Genomic DNA, 15589 nt, shown 5'->3' with positions numbered 1-15589 from the left:
GAACAAGATCCTGAAATGATAGCATGATCTGTAGCTTATCTCGAGATCTAGGTTATGTTGAAAAGTGACAGTTTGGCTGTGATTTGGCGAAACAGTATGGAACGCTTCAGTTATTCCAACAAATTCCGAGGACTTGCATATGGTGCCTTTGGGAACAAATTGAGGACAAGGTTACCTGCTATCCCTCCCGCCACCCCACCATCTCCCCAACTCCCTACCACTCGCTTTTCGGCAGCGAACGTGGGATGTAACGCAGAGGACGCGAAATGCCGGCAGAGGACTTGACAGTGTTCGTGATATTGGATGAATTACTGCGTGCACATCTGCTCTAACTCTGCAGATCCTGCTAAGCAAGTGACGGCAGAGACGATTGCGTGCACATCTGCTCTAACTCTGCAGATCCTGCTAAGCAAGTGACGGCAGAGACGATTGCGTTGACTTCGACACAGCGTTGCGTCGTTGGATGATATTTCCTGACTAGTGTTCGTATCCTCAATTCACCACAGCCTCTCCCAGTATGTATCTTTTTATCTCTGCACAACGGTCTGAGCTACGAGGCCACAGCTTACAACAGCTGAGAGAGAGAGCTCAGAAGCGAGCAGTTGAGGCAGGCTTGGCAGGGGACTGCATTTCGTGGCGGGTGTATTAGGTGCGGCGCGGCTGTGAAACACTAGCCTGTCACGGGAGACGGTTCTCGCCTTTCGCCGCGGCAGCGGACCAGCATACTGCGCTCCGCGAGGTCCGCCGCACGGCAGCGTGCTGGCGCCGTCCCGCTAGGTACAGTGTCCGCCAAGTAGTTACGTCACCGGCAGTCTCTACGCTTCTGGTACCCTGTCTACAGATGCTCTCAGAATATACTGCAAGTGGGGTATCCTGTTTCTACACTAGGTACCGTATACAGCTATCAATGGTTCCTTCATTGCAAAAAATCTCATCATACACAGCTACAGGGTGTTTCAAAAATGACCGGTATATTTGAAACGGTAATAAAAACTAAACGACCAGCGATAGAAATACACCGTTTGTTGCAATATGCTTGGGACAACAGTACATTTTCAGGCAGACAAACTTTCGAAATTACAGTAGTTACAATTTTCAACAACAGATGGCGCTGCGGTCTGGGAAACTCTATAGTACGATATTTTCCACATATCCACCATGCGTAGCAATAATATGGCGTAGTCTCTGAATGAAATTACCCGAAACCTTTGACAACGTGTCTGGGCGAATGGCTTCACATGCAGGTGAGATGTACTGCTTCAGCTGTTCAATTGTTTCTGGATTCTGGCGGTACACCTGGTCTTTCAAGTGTCCCCACAGAAAGAAGTCACAGGGGTTCATGTCTGGCGAATATCGAGGCCAATCCACGCCGCCTCCTGTATGTTTCGGATAGCCCAAAGCAATCACACGATCATCGAAATATTCATTCAGGAAATTAAAGACGTCGGCCGTGCGATGTGGCCGGGCACCATCTTGCATAAACCACGAGGTGTTCGCAGTGTCGTCTAAGGCAGTTTGTACCGCCACAAATTCACGAAGAATGTCCAGATAGCGTGATGCAGTAATCGTTTCGGATCTGAAAAATGGGCCAATGATTCCTTTGGAAGAAATGGCGGCCCAGACCAGTACTTTTTGAGGATGCAGGGACGATGGGACTGCAACATGGGGCTTTTCGGTTCCCCATATGCGCCAGTTCTGTTTAGTGACGATGCCGTCCAGGTAAAAATAAGCTTCGTCAGTAAACCAAATGCTGCCCACATGCATATCGCCGTCATCAATCCTGTGCACTATATCGTTAGCGAATGTCTCTCGTGCAGCAATGGTAGCGGCGCTGAGGGGCTGCCGCGTTTGAATTTTGTATGGATAGAGGTGTAAACTCTGGCGCATGAGATGATACGTGGACGTTGGCGTCATTTGGACCGCAGCTGCAACACGGCGAACGGAAACCCGAGGCCGCTGTTGGATCACCTGCTGCACTAGCTGCGCGTTGCCCTCTGTGGTTGCCGTACGCGGTCGCCCTACCTTTCCAGCACGTTCATCCGTCACGTTCCCAGTCCGTTGAAATTTTTCAAACAGATCCTTTATTGTATCGCTTTTCGGTCCTTTGGTTACATTAAACCTCCGTTGAAAACTTCGTCTTGTTGCAACAACACTGTGTTCTAGGCGGTGGAATTCCAACACCAGAAAAATCCTCTGTTCTAAGGAATAAACCATGTTGTCTACAGCACACTTGCACGTTGTGAACAGCACACGCTTACAGCAGAAAGACGACGTACAGAATGGCGCACCCACAGACTGCGTTTGTCTTCTATATCTTTCACATCACTTGCAGCGCCATCTGTTGTTGAAAATTGTAACTACTGTAATTTCGAAAGTCTGTCCGCCTGAAAATGTACTGTTGTCCCAAGCATGTTGCAACAAACGGTGTATTTCTATCGCTGCTCGTTTAGTTTTTATTGCCGTTTCAAATATTCCGGTCATTTTTGAAACACCCTGTATATGCACATATACAGACTTTGATGGTATCGCGCATGCATGGTATAAAAGAGCAGTACATTGGCGGAGCTGTCATCTGTACTCGGGTGATTTATGTGGAAAGGTTTTTGATGTGATTATGGCCACACGACGGGAATTGAAAGACTTTGAACGCGGAATGCTAGTTGCAGTTAGATGCGTGGGACATTCCATTTCGAAGATCCTTAGAGGGTGTCAAAAATGGGTTGAGAATCCCAAATTTTGAGCATTACCTCTCACTACGGAAAGCATAGTGGCCGACAGCATTCACTTAGCGACCGAATGCAGCGGCGTTTGCGTGGAGTTGTCAGTGCTAACAGACAAGCAACACTGACTGAAATAATTACAGAAATTAATGTGGGACGTACGATGAACGTATCCGTTAGAACAATGCGGGAGATTTGGCGTTAATCAGTTATCAGCGCCTCTCCTGGGTTCATGACCACATCGGTTGGACCCTATACCATTGCTGAAACTCATAGGCAATGGTGGGCGAAGCGACTTCGTGCAACGAAGTTAAATGCCTTTTTACTTTCGTATCTTGCACGTAAACTGGCACGGCAGTATGCAAGCACATTACTTCCCCATGTAAGTTACGCAGTTGGTGTGGAACTCTATATGCGTTCATTTCTCATATATGAGGTGTAACTAACTGATGCCTATAGAGACTCGTCTTTCATCACCAATACTCCGTCTTTCATATCTGAAAATTTGTGACCCATCACAAAATCCTCTTAACAACCTGTGTCCATTTTCCCCGTCTGTAGCATCTCGGAGCAGCCCCATGTCTGGTTTGTCTTCTCATTTGTCCCATCCATCGTCTCGGTGATCTTCCTTGCAATCTCTTCCCTTCGACTTTACCCTGGATCATTATCTTTCCAAGTTATTCTCCTGCTCTCGAACTATTCACCCGAAGACGTGCAGGATTCGCTGGGAACAAATACCGGAAAACCTCCACCCTGGGTACTAAAGGACTGGTTTGTTGGTCCGTTTGTCCATCCATGATATTCTCTACAACTTCCTGTATGTCCGCCGGCCAGGGTGGCCGAGCGGTTCTAGACGCTACAGTCTGGAACCGCGCGACCGCTGCGGTCGCAGGTTCGAATCTTGCCTCGGACATGGATGTGTGTGATGTCGTTAGGTTAGTTAGGTTTAAGTAGTTCTAAGTTCTAGGGGACTGATGACCTCAGAAGTTAAGTCGCAAAGTGCTCAGAGCCATTTGAACCTCCTGTATGTCCACATCTGAAAAGCATCAATTCTTTTGTGGTCCACTTCAGCGCCATAAAGGAAAACTGGAAAAACCTGAGGCTTCAGCACTCTGAATTATGTAAATCTGGCTACGGCTCTATCTTCCCAAATCACAGTCGGCTTTGACGCAGCATCCCCACTCACAGCAATACTACACCCTGTTTCTTGTGAAGTGCCGCCCGCCCTTTCCTCAGTCACTCAGTCCAGTAAGACAATGTGACCAACTATTTATATTCTGGTAGCATATCAGAAGCAGGCACTGACACACCTCTGTCAGTTATTACGATTTGGTCTGTTTCTTATTAACTGACAATACAAGTTTCTCATTTTGTCTCTTAAACTCTGTAAGACGTGTATATTTCTATTGTCTATTGTCAATTCACAATTTATGAAAGATGTTTATATTTCATTAATAGGATTAAGTAGGAATAATTAATATTTGTCATGTTGGAAATAATTGTGGTAGCAGGGAATGTCTCCACCAAAGTATTGTTGACAAGAGAGACCGCAAATTGATATAATTTTAAAAAGGGGGGGGGGGGGGGAGAGACCGCGTATGGACATATTTTAAGAAAAGAGCGGGAAAGACCGCGCATTGATACGTTTTGTAATGGTAGCAGGGATTGTCTGCACCAGAAAGCATTATTGGCGTGAGAGACGGCACTTTAGCATTCGTAGGAAGTCAGTAGTAAGCGAGATGTGAAACGAGTCGGTAGCAGGTCTGAAGCGAGAGGTTGAGAGGAGCGGTGTGCCTGCCAGCCACTAGCTATGATTTACAAGAGATATAAACGGATGTACAGAGACATCAGCTAACTATTATAATAAGAGGAACTAATATTATTGAATTAATTTTTTGAGAAACTCAAGACTACTGAAGGTATGTTTGCGAATTGCTAGTTGTGAGATTACTGTAAAAAGCAAGTCCCATTTGAACGTTTCTAAAATCATTTCATTCAGAATATAATTAACTTTTGCCAGCAATATTGCATTTCTAATTATAATCCATCCCAAAAACCATCAACGTAAAACTGTGCAAAATGTTATTGTTGTCAAGAAAAAGTTTAACTATGAATTATGTAACTTCAGTCAAATTAATTAAAGAATAACGTCAGCTTTGGTAATAAATACAGCCACTTATAATGAAAGCCCACCAGCAGCTAACAGAGTATAGTAAAACAGAGTAAGTATATTCATGTCGCAGTTCGATGTAGCAGTCAGATGGCGATCCAGTAACAGTAAAAAAAGGTAAGTAACAGTTTTGGGTTATTGCAGGTAACGACTGAGGGCCACGACGACGACACATTGTATGTTTCGTCAAAATAATCAGAAAATCACTTTTAATAAGCAGCAATTAAATTTGTATGCGAAGATTGAGAAAGAGAATAAATTTCAAAGGGAAGATTTCATTTGTTATTATTAAGCAAGAGAGAGAAATCCTAAGGGAAGGTTACACAGGTTATGGTAAAAGGGAAGGTTCCGTAACAACGCAAAAGAGGTATAGAGGAGATAGAAATGTTTCAACTCTGTCTAGTAGTTCGTTATTTTCCACTTGTTATCCTGCACAAAGTGTGGTGTCATCAACAAATCTTAAATTATTGATGCTTCGTCCTCCTATAAGGACTGCACGAGTCGAGCCATGGAGAGGCTTTCTCGTTTACGATACAGAGTAAGGTTAGCGGTGGTTGCAGTAGCAGACTGGTATGGACCACTGTGCGACCGCGGCGCGCCTCGTCACCCGATGTGTTGAACGTCTCTCTGAGGGTCGCCGGAAGTGCTTATGGCCTCCACTCCACTCGGCCGGAGTGGTCTGAAGAGTGACGGAAGGCAGAGCCGGGCGAGGCAGGGGTGGTGCGACGCCAGGCCGTCTGCAGGCGCGGCCTTTGTCGAGCTGGCGCAGCCGCGTCAGCGCGCATCCGACTGCAGACCGAGACCCACCCCCCGCCGCTTCCAAACGGCCTACTTCACAGGCGCTGCGGGAGACGCCGACTCACATGTCACGGACTCTTGTAAACCAGCACCAGTCCTTAAAGGCACACGGTATGGCACCTCAGCTACCTAAGGGCGAGATTACTCACACCACCGTCCCGCGCATGGGCAGTCCCTGGGGACTTCATGCCACACGAACGCGCGTACTCATTAGGACAACGAACTAAAATCGACCGCTTCGTTGGTCGGGATTTCTTAGTGTATACGAGCGGCAAATTGGAGCCAACGAGGCGGTTGGCCTTGGTTGCGGTTTGGTCTGCTGATGGTAGGTTCGTTTGAGCAGTTACCAGACAGCGAAAGGCAACAGGCTGTGCTGCGCATGCGCAGCTACGATGACGTAGGCAGCCCGTGCTTGGTGCTTGCTCTGCTCATACGCTTTTCGTCGCATTTCTGGTGGAATTTCGTGGTGAGGCATCACGTGACCATGTGCAGCCCTGCGGCATGTTGTGGAGAGGACATACAGAGTTGTACTTAGAGAAATTGTTTTATCATAACCCACCGAGATAAAGGATGCAAATAAGGAAGCAGTTCTTGGCAAAATATCATTTCAAAATTAGACTCCGCAGCTCGAAGTACCTTAACATTTTGCTATGGGGTAAATTTGACGGGTTATTATTCTTGCAAAAAAACCGAACAGTTTCGGAATAAAGGACAACAAATTTCATGACTATTTCAAAATGTGCAAAAAATTAACAAGATTGTTTGTGAGGCAAAGAAACTGTACAACTGACAGTTTATATTCTACTCTAGGATTAAATATGAAGCCATGTGCGGAGTTAAAACGATAAAACACGGTATGCTGCCTGTCTACAATTTACCATAGAATGGCATTCTATAAATTTAAGACGTAAACACAAATAAAGAAATAACTTCAGGCCTAGAGGAAGTACTAGACAAGTGCCTCGTGATCGAAAAACACTTTCACAGAAGGCAGATTTGTAGAATTCTGCTACAGCTGTCATATTTGAAACAAAATATTTAGTTCAAAACTACTGACCAAATTTGCCTACTTAGTCAGCTTCATGTCAATGTGTACGCATGTTCGTACGTATATAGCATTACGAGATCTTACAGTGTCATAAAAGGAACAGGACATCAAAGACTACTCCAGCCAGCATCGGAATTTCATAAACCACAGTAAATTGATTCATTCTGCTCTAATTGCAGATTTCTATGTCCAGATGCACTCTGAAGTACCTGATATTCAGCTTTTCATGTGGTTTTCGTGATACCAATTTCCTCGGAGGTCCAGTACTTTATTCTCATGTTTGGTTCTTTATTATGGTATAATGTTATTCGTTCCAGAAAATGAAAATTGCACTTTAAATTGAACGAAGTTGAAAGTGGCCAATAGTGCGGAATGAAACACTTCGTTTCAAATAAACTAACTACCTCAGCAGAAAAAAATTAATAGAAGCAAATTTCTCTATAAAACAGACAGAAATAGCTTCATTAAGACACTAATGGTTGATTGCTAATAATGTGGAAATAATATAAAATCAGAAAATTGAAACTACAAACTTATTTTGGTCTTTCATGGTGAGGAGAATGTATATTAATTCACAGAAATCTATTTTGATTTCATTTGTCGTGGAGCTGAAACGAAGAGACCAGCAATATGACGAAGACACGAAACACACACACACACACACAGGTCACGTGGTGAAGGACTCTAGGATTTACAGTGTGAAGTGTAGTACCTGGCTGTTAAATAGGAAACCAGGCAACAAAATATAATGACTTGTGGCTGTCCCTGAAAAAATACTAACAGTTGCTGTTTCCCCAGCAGGCAATGCCCTGGCTAAGGATGTGTAGTTATTGCGTTTAAATATACTGGAGTATAGAGTTGAATATGGAGAGCGCATTTAAGCTGATAGAGTTTTCTCGTGGCCGGCCGGAGTGGACGAGCGGTTCTAGGCGCTACAGTCTGACACCGCGCGACCGCTACGGTCACAGGTTCGAATCCTGTCTCGGGCATGGAAGTGTGTGATGTCCCTAGGTTAGTTAGGTTTAAGTAGTTCTAAGTTCTAGGGGACTGATGACCTCAGATGTTAAGTCCCATAGTGCTCAGAGCCATCTGAATGTTTGCGGAACAACAGCAAGACACGACGTAATTCCTGAGTGAATGGTTTACTTTCGAATTAGTGCCTGTTAGTTAAAGTTCTGCTGTAAACACAACTTTATAATATGGGCAGGCACAGCCGCTGAAATTCGTGGTAAAATGAACATGAATGAAAGCGCAAACAGCTGCTAAGTGATGATTTAATCATGACCGGTTTCGCTGCGTTAAAGCAGCGTTCTCAGGAGCAACCAACTACACGTGCTCATGTTCTGTTCGCCCCAATGCTCTACCGGGTATCATTTGTTGACTACTCACTCTCTCCATGGGTTTGGATTCTGTCGCTACGAACGTTGTGTGCGTCTCCGTGTGCTAATCTATGTAACACTACTGTAAGTGCTTTTATTTATACTTTCTATTATTGGCTGTCCTTCATTAATTTTTAAATATATTACAAGGCTGATTTCCTTTCAGTAAATAACCATCTGAAAACGCTGTTTTAACGCAGCGAAATCGGCCGTCATTAAATCATCCCTTAACAGCTGTTTGTGGTTTTATTAAAGTTCGGTTTGCCTACTGCGAACGTCTGTAGCTGTCAGAACGCAAAAAGAAGACCTACTATAAAGTATATCGACCAAATTAAAAGACAAGATAATCGAATCTACTGACGTTATACCGACTTGATAATAATTTTACAGAGTATTACTGGTTGAACCAAAGACCACAGGTCGTAAGACACCTGTCTAAGTGCAGTGAATTTACCCAGCACCTCTCTGCCACGGCCAGAACGTTCTCTGACCACATGAGCCGCTGTACAGCAGTCCAGAATTGTGTTATCATTTCAGGATGAGTATTATGACAATATTCCAAGTATGTCCCATTGGGTAACGTTTGGCGATCTTCGAGAGGAAACAACAGAAATATCTCAAAATGTTCTTTAAATGAATCACATGCATCCTAGGCCATTTAACGGATCACTCGCGTAGAAAATAGCGTTCATGGAGTACATATAACTATGACTATACACACTCAACTGGCAATCAAGCACATCACATGCCAAGAATCATTCAGTGTCATCAACTTGTCTTCGTAATACCACGGAAATGAGCACCATACCAAACCCAAGCCAATATATCATATAGTATCCATGGCATCTGGGTTCGTGGTATCGTGTTAAAATGCTGCCATTTATTGCCATATTTACTAATCAAATAACGCTGTGTTTTCCTTGAATCATTTCAAGTTCATGGTGGGATGATTCCTTTGAAAAGGCTACAACCAGTTTCTTGCCTCGTCCTGGTCGTTAGAGAAGTAGCGCAGACTAAGACTGGACATCGTAGGCGGAACGTTGAAATATCTCTGCTCTTCCTGTCTTCGTTTCCTGTAGGATGGAAGGAACATCTTCACGAGTCTAGGAAAAGTACTTTTTTCGATTACAGTAGCTGTATCTCATTAACGTAAAATTCTCTATTTCCTAAGAGCTATAATTTAATATGAATGATATTTTTCGGTGCCTTACTAGTCTATAAGGACTAACTATACTATTTAGGTGTCATGTAATCCACTTAGGGTACAGCTCGGTCCACTGTGACACCTTCAAGCATATATACTTACTTTAATCGTAACTCAGACCTGTGGAGTGTAGGGAAATCTCGAGGCTCCCGCCTTTAATTATCGTCCAGCTATGGAACGAATTCTCATTAGATAGGAAACACAACGTTACGTCGATTGCAAAACTTTATTCAACATAAATCGAGTACAAATGACACTCTTTCCAAAAGCAAAACTTTCATGATATGTTGTCACCTTTTACTATTTACGTAATGCCATCTCTCGTTCACGAGTTCGCCGTTTCCACAACTGACGCGAGTTTGGTAAATTAACACGAACTCCCCCATACAGATAATCCACGCGGTACGACTGCCTGCCGGGGTCTGTACCGCTTAACGATCAGCCCCCGTTAAGAGTGAAAAGCGAAACGCTAACCGCAACGTTTTTCGCGGCCGCCATAGTTTCACGCTCTGTGGCGACTCAATTATTTAAAGTGGCAACCTTGTCTTTACGGCGATTTCCATCCCGACACACTTTCCTAACTGTGTGAAAAAAAAAGAGCATAAAATACACTGACAAAGTGTTACAACATGAAACATCAGTCCGTTATTTATAAATTTTGTGGGTATTTAATTATTAAGTTTACATGCCGTTCGGAACTGATGTCCTCCATCAACCGAAGTATGAAGTGTCATCCCCACGGGCACGATTATTCTCATGTACTCGTTGTGGAATGGAAGTAGAAAGCCTCCGAATGCAGTCTAGCGGAAATTCTTACCAGGTCTGAAACACGTGTTGTGTCCGTTCCTGAATACTGCTGACAGGAGACTGAGATGAAAGTATACGTATCCCCATAGCATCCCAGGGAAAACAGGGGAGTGGGTAGGCCGGTTAACAACACGTACGAGGGGCGTTCAATACGCAACGCAACACTATATATCTCGTCCATTTTCGGTTTGAAAAAAATGAGGAATTTGTTGTTGGACATCGTGGAACGTTCCCATTTCAGCCGCTGTAGTTCTATGAAGTTCCAATACGAGGCGGCGCCTTCAAAACGGCGTCTGTATCAGAGGTGCGTTCCAAGCAAAGAGCCATCATTGGGTTTCTTTCGGCGAAAAATCACAGCTTCGAAGATATTCGTTGGCGAATGCAGAATGCCTACTGAGACCAGGCAGTGAACAAAAGCACGGAGAGTCATTGGGCGAGGTCGCGCAAACCTGTCCGGCCGCACATACTGTGACTCCTGCCAGTTGCGGACACACTGGTTCGAAGTGATCGTTGTATCACAATGAAAGACCTCACTGCACACCTGCATCTCTCTGTTGGTAGTGCTGACACACTCGTCCAGCAGTTGGGGTACTCACAGGTGTTTGCCCACTGGGTTTCTCCCTGCCTAACAGGAGACCATAAAGAGTATCGAAGGACGATCTGTGCGGGATTGCTTACGCGTTATGGGGCTGATCGTGACAACTTTTTGTCGAACATCGTCACAGGCGATAAAACATGGATTCACCACTTCGAACCGGAAAGGAATGGCATCCACGGAGCGGAGCCGTACCACCTATAGCCCCTGAAGAAAAATTGCAAAGTCGCACTTTCAGCTGGTAAAGTCACGATGACGGTCTTGAAGGACTCTGAAAGGGTCATTCTATTACATGTCCCCCCTCACGGTGCAACAATCAACTCTGAAGGATATTGTGCTACCCTCATCAATTTCCTGAAACGACTTCAGCATGTTCGTCGCCACAAAAAATGCAAAGTAATTTCTCCATGACAACGCAAGGCCTCGCAGAAGATCGAGGGCGGTGACGCAGTGGTTAGCACACTGGACTCGCATTCGGGAGGACGTCGTTTCAAAGCCTGGTTCAATCCGGATTTCGATTTTCCGTGATTTCCCTAAATCGCGTCAGGCAAATGCCGCTATGGTTCCCCTGAAACGACATGGCCGACTTCCTTCCCCATCTTCCCCTAACACGATGCGACTGATGACTTCGCTGATTGGTCCCGTCTCCCGAATCAACCAAATCATCTCACACGATAGGAGCTGACGAAACTCCATTGGATTCCTCTTCCTCATCCACCCTACCGTCCGGATCTAGCATCCTCCGACTTCCATCTGTTTTGCCCAAAGAAGGAGGCACTCCGTGGAGAGTAGTACGTGGATTACATGGAGGTTATCGATGCAGAGAAACGTTGACTCCGACGTCGACCAGTAGAGTGGTACCATGTGGGCATACTGGCCCTCCCAGTAAGGTGGCGTCAGGCTGTCGCATTCAACGGAGATTATGTAGAAAAGTAGGCGTTTTGTTGCCGAAAGGGTCGGGAATAATATAGTGCATCGGAAAAATGAATTAAAGCAAAAAAATGGTTCAAATTGCTTTGAGCACTATGCGACTTAACATCTGAGGTCATCAGTCCCCTAGAAGTTAGAACTACTTAAACCTAACACCTAACGACATCACACACATCCATGCCCGAGGCAGGATTCGAACCTGCGACGTAGCGGTCGAGCGGTTCCAGACTGAAGCGCCTAGAACCGCTCGGCCACATCAGCCGGCGAATTAAAGCAACCTGCTTGCAGAAAAAAGTATGGTGCATTACTTGTATCGTATTGTATAGAACTGGGGACTAAGAAACGACGGAGAGGCTTCGTCCCCGCTGTAGCCTTCAGTGGTACACAACCCCACAACAGACTACAATAGTCCACTCACCGCACCGCCGCCCCAAACCGAATCCAGGGTTCTTGTGCGGTTAGGCCCCAGTGGACCCCCCTCCCCCTCCCGGGAACGTCTCACACCATAATTTACCACGCCAACATTGGGGTTACACTCGTCTGGTGTGACACGTTCTCTGGGGGGCTCCACCGGGGGCCGAACAGCACAATAACCCTGGGTTCGGTGTGGGGCGGTGGAGGGGGCAAGTGGACTGCGATAGTCTTGGTGCGGTTGTGGACCACTGCGGCTGCGGCGGGGACGGAGCCTCTCTGTCGTTTCTAGGCCCCCGGTTAACATACAATACAATACATACAATGCAATACCACTCAATATCTCATTTGACTGTGACTCTACAACCTGCAAGTCTCTGTTGCCTGTGGTATGATATCAGCGGGGAACAACGCGTGATAACACGAGGTCTCAATCCAAATTTCACCTTTGCTCCCTCAATTCGGAATTACCTGCGACAACCTCTGCCCCGAAGAAAAACGTGTAAGGAGATGTACTAAGAATTGCAAAGCGCCTGCGAACTACACTCCTGGAAATTGAAATAAGAACACCGTGAATTCATTGTCCCAGGAAGGGGAAACTTTATTGACACATTCCTGGGGTCAGATACATCACATGATCACACTGACAGAACCACAGGCACATAGACACAGGCAACAGAGCATGCACAATGTCGGCACTAGTACAGTGTATATCCACCTTTCGCAGCAATGCAGGCTGCTATTCTCCCATGGAGACGATCGTAGAGATGCTGGATGTAGTCCTGTGGAACGGCTTGCCATGCCATTTCCACCTGGCGCCTCAGTTGGACCAGCGTTCGTGCTGGACGTGCAGACCGCGTGAGACGACGCTTCATCCAGTCCCAAACATGCTCAATGGGGGACAGATCCGGAGATCTTGCTGGCCAGGGTAGTTGACTTACACCTTCTAGAGCACGTTGGGTGGCACGGGATACATGCGGACGTACATTGTCCTGTTGGAACAGCAAGTTCCCTTGCCGGTCTAGGAATGGTAGAACGATGGGTTCGATGACGGTTTGGATGTACCGTGCACTATTCAGTGTCCCCTCGACGATCACCAGTGGTGTACGGCCAGTGTAGGAGATCGCTCCCCACACCATGATGCCGGGTGTTGGCCCTGTGTGCCTCGGTCGTATGCAGTCCTGATTGTGGCGCTCACCTGCACGGCGCCGAACACGCATACGACCATCATTGGCACCAAGGCAGAAGCGACTCTCATCGCTGAAGACGACACGTCTCCATTCGTCCCTCCATTCACGCCTGTCGCGACACCACTGGAGGCGGGCTGCACGATGTTGGGGCGTGAGCGGAAGACGGCCTAACGGTGTGCGGGACCGTAGCCCAGCTTCATGGAGACGGTTGCGAATGGTCCTCGCCGATACCCCAGGAGCAACAGTGTCCCTAATTTGCTGGGAAGTGGCGGTGCGGTCCCCTACGGCACTGCGTAGGATCCTACGGTCTTGGCGTGCATCCGTGCGTCGCTGCGGTCCGGTCCCAGGTCGACGGGCACGTGCACCTTCCGCCGACCACTGGCGACAACATCGATGTACTGTGGAGACCTCACGTCCCACGTGTTGAGCAATTCGGCGGTACGTCCACCCGGCCTCCCGCATGCCCACTATACGCCCTCGCTCAAAGTCCGTCAACTGCACATACGGTTCACGTCCACGCTGTCGCGGCATGCTACCAGTGTTAAAGACTGCGATGGAGCTCCGTATGCCACGGCAAACTGGCTGACACTGACGGCGGCGGTGCACAGATGCTGCGCAGCTAGCGCCATTCGACGGCCAACACCGCGGTTCCTGGTGTGTCCGCTGTGCCGTGCGTGTGATCATTGCTTGTACAGCCCTCTCGCAGTGTCCGGAGCAAGTATGGTGGGTCTGACACACCGGTGTCAATGTGTTCTTTTTTCCATTTCCAGGAGTGTATTTCCTTAGTTTGAGACAAGTTGGACGTTAGACGCGCGCTTCCACGAATAACGAGCTGCTGCCTCTACGTGTGGACAGCACCTGAGACCAGATTGATCAGCGCATGACGCAAGCGCAGTGCGGTGCCGAACTCCGGCGCAGGTGCGGGAGACTCCGGCAACAGGTGTGGCAGGCCGGCTTTCCCACAGCCCGCAGGAAGCCGAGTCGCCAGACGGCTGGGGGCCGGTGGCGTGGGCGCGTCGAGCGGGCACTCGTTTTGGCGGCGCGGCGCTCCCACGCAGCGGCCAGTCCGCCCTGCCGTTACGCTAATCAACTAGCTACGCTTCCCGAAACACTGGATGTGGCACTATTCTTCGACAAGAAGAAAAATGTCATAAAAAGACACGCGTACAACATTTTTACAGAGCGGCATTTCAAATTAAAGTTTTACACTAATCTCTATGCTTCCCAAGCCCGTACACACTTCATCACTACTATATCGTGATCTGAGTGTATTCTGCTCCTGGGTACACCTTACAATCCAGTATCTTATTTCGAAATATCTGTCTGACCACGATGTAACATTTTGTTACTGATGTATTTAGTAATATGAGGGAGCAATGGTTCTTTATTTACGTGACCATTACGGCACTCCAACCCCAGTTCTCGATACCAGTAATATCGTACTGCTTATCTGCGAAGTAACAGACATATTTTTGTGACAATATTCACATCTGATTTTATTAATGTATATAGGTACTCCGATGTATCGATATATTACAGTGATACGGTTCTTGTGTGTATTCATTTCTGTGAGACTGTCATAATCTTTGACTTACTTGTAACAGTTTTGGCGCGAATGCGGACAGAGCGGTCTTTATTTCACTTTGCAGAAGTTAAGTTGTTATTACGCTTTGTAAAAGAACAGTCAAGTCTTATGTTTGCTTAAAGTGGAAATTAAATATATGAAGATTTATACAAAACTGTTTTCTTGATGCTGTGAGACTTAAGAAGAAGTATATGTGAATTTACAAGAAGTTTAATAAAAATGTGGATCGTGAACACCAAGTCAAAAATTATTTCTAGCATACCATTGTTCTGATCTGGGATTGTTTGATCATTAAGAATTTCCTGAAAAACGCATTTGTTAGGTCTTCAAATATTGCTAAAATACAGATGTGGACCTTCTAGCAGACAAAGTGGAATCACCCTAGAATCAACAAGATGAGCCATAATAACTTTAACGAAATCTACATGGGAATCCATTCAAGATAAGTGCCAAAATTAATGACTTTTTTACAGTGACTTCATTATTTCCATTCTGACCATACCATCCACAGTCAATAACTTTGTTGTTGCCCGATAAAGCGAACATATGATGCGTGAGCAACATTATTAATCTGATTTCTAACCTACTTTGCAAGTGGTAGTATTGTTAGACGGGGAAGAACATTCGTAAGCCTGTAGTAAGTACCATGCCTTCCTAGTAGAGCCCCTGCGCATTAGCGGCAGAAAATGGCAGTCGCGAATTGTGATGCTACTCTTGGGAACCTCTCAGTTTGTCTACTTTGCCGACGTTAC

At 46.2% G+C, this 15589-nt stretch overlaps 1 protein-coding gene across 1 annotated transcript in view; it reads right to left on the bottom strand.

The window, feature by feature from the left end:
• Positions 1-15589, bottom strand: part of LOC124590519 — a 293687-nt gene that overhangs the window by 85409 nt on the left and 192689 nt on the right. The gene's annotated exons all lie outside the window — the stretch shown is intronic.

This window comes from Schistocerca americana, chromosome 2 (assembly GCF_021461395.2).
Source record: "Schistocerca americana isolate TAMUIC-IGC-003095 chromosome 2, iqSchAmer2.1, whole genome shotgun sequence".
In the NCBI taxonomy this organism is placed as follows: Eukaryota; Metazoa; Arthropoda; class Insecta; order Orthoptera; family Acrididae; genus Schistocerca; species Schistocerca americana.
Note: the sequence above shows the minus strand (reverse complement) of the source record. Positions and strands in the feature narration are given on the sequence as shown.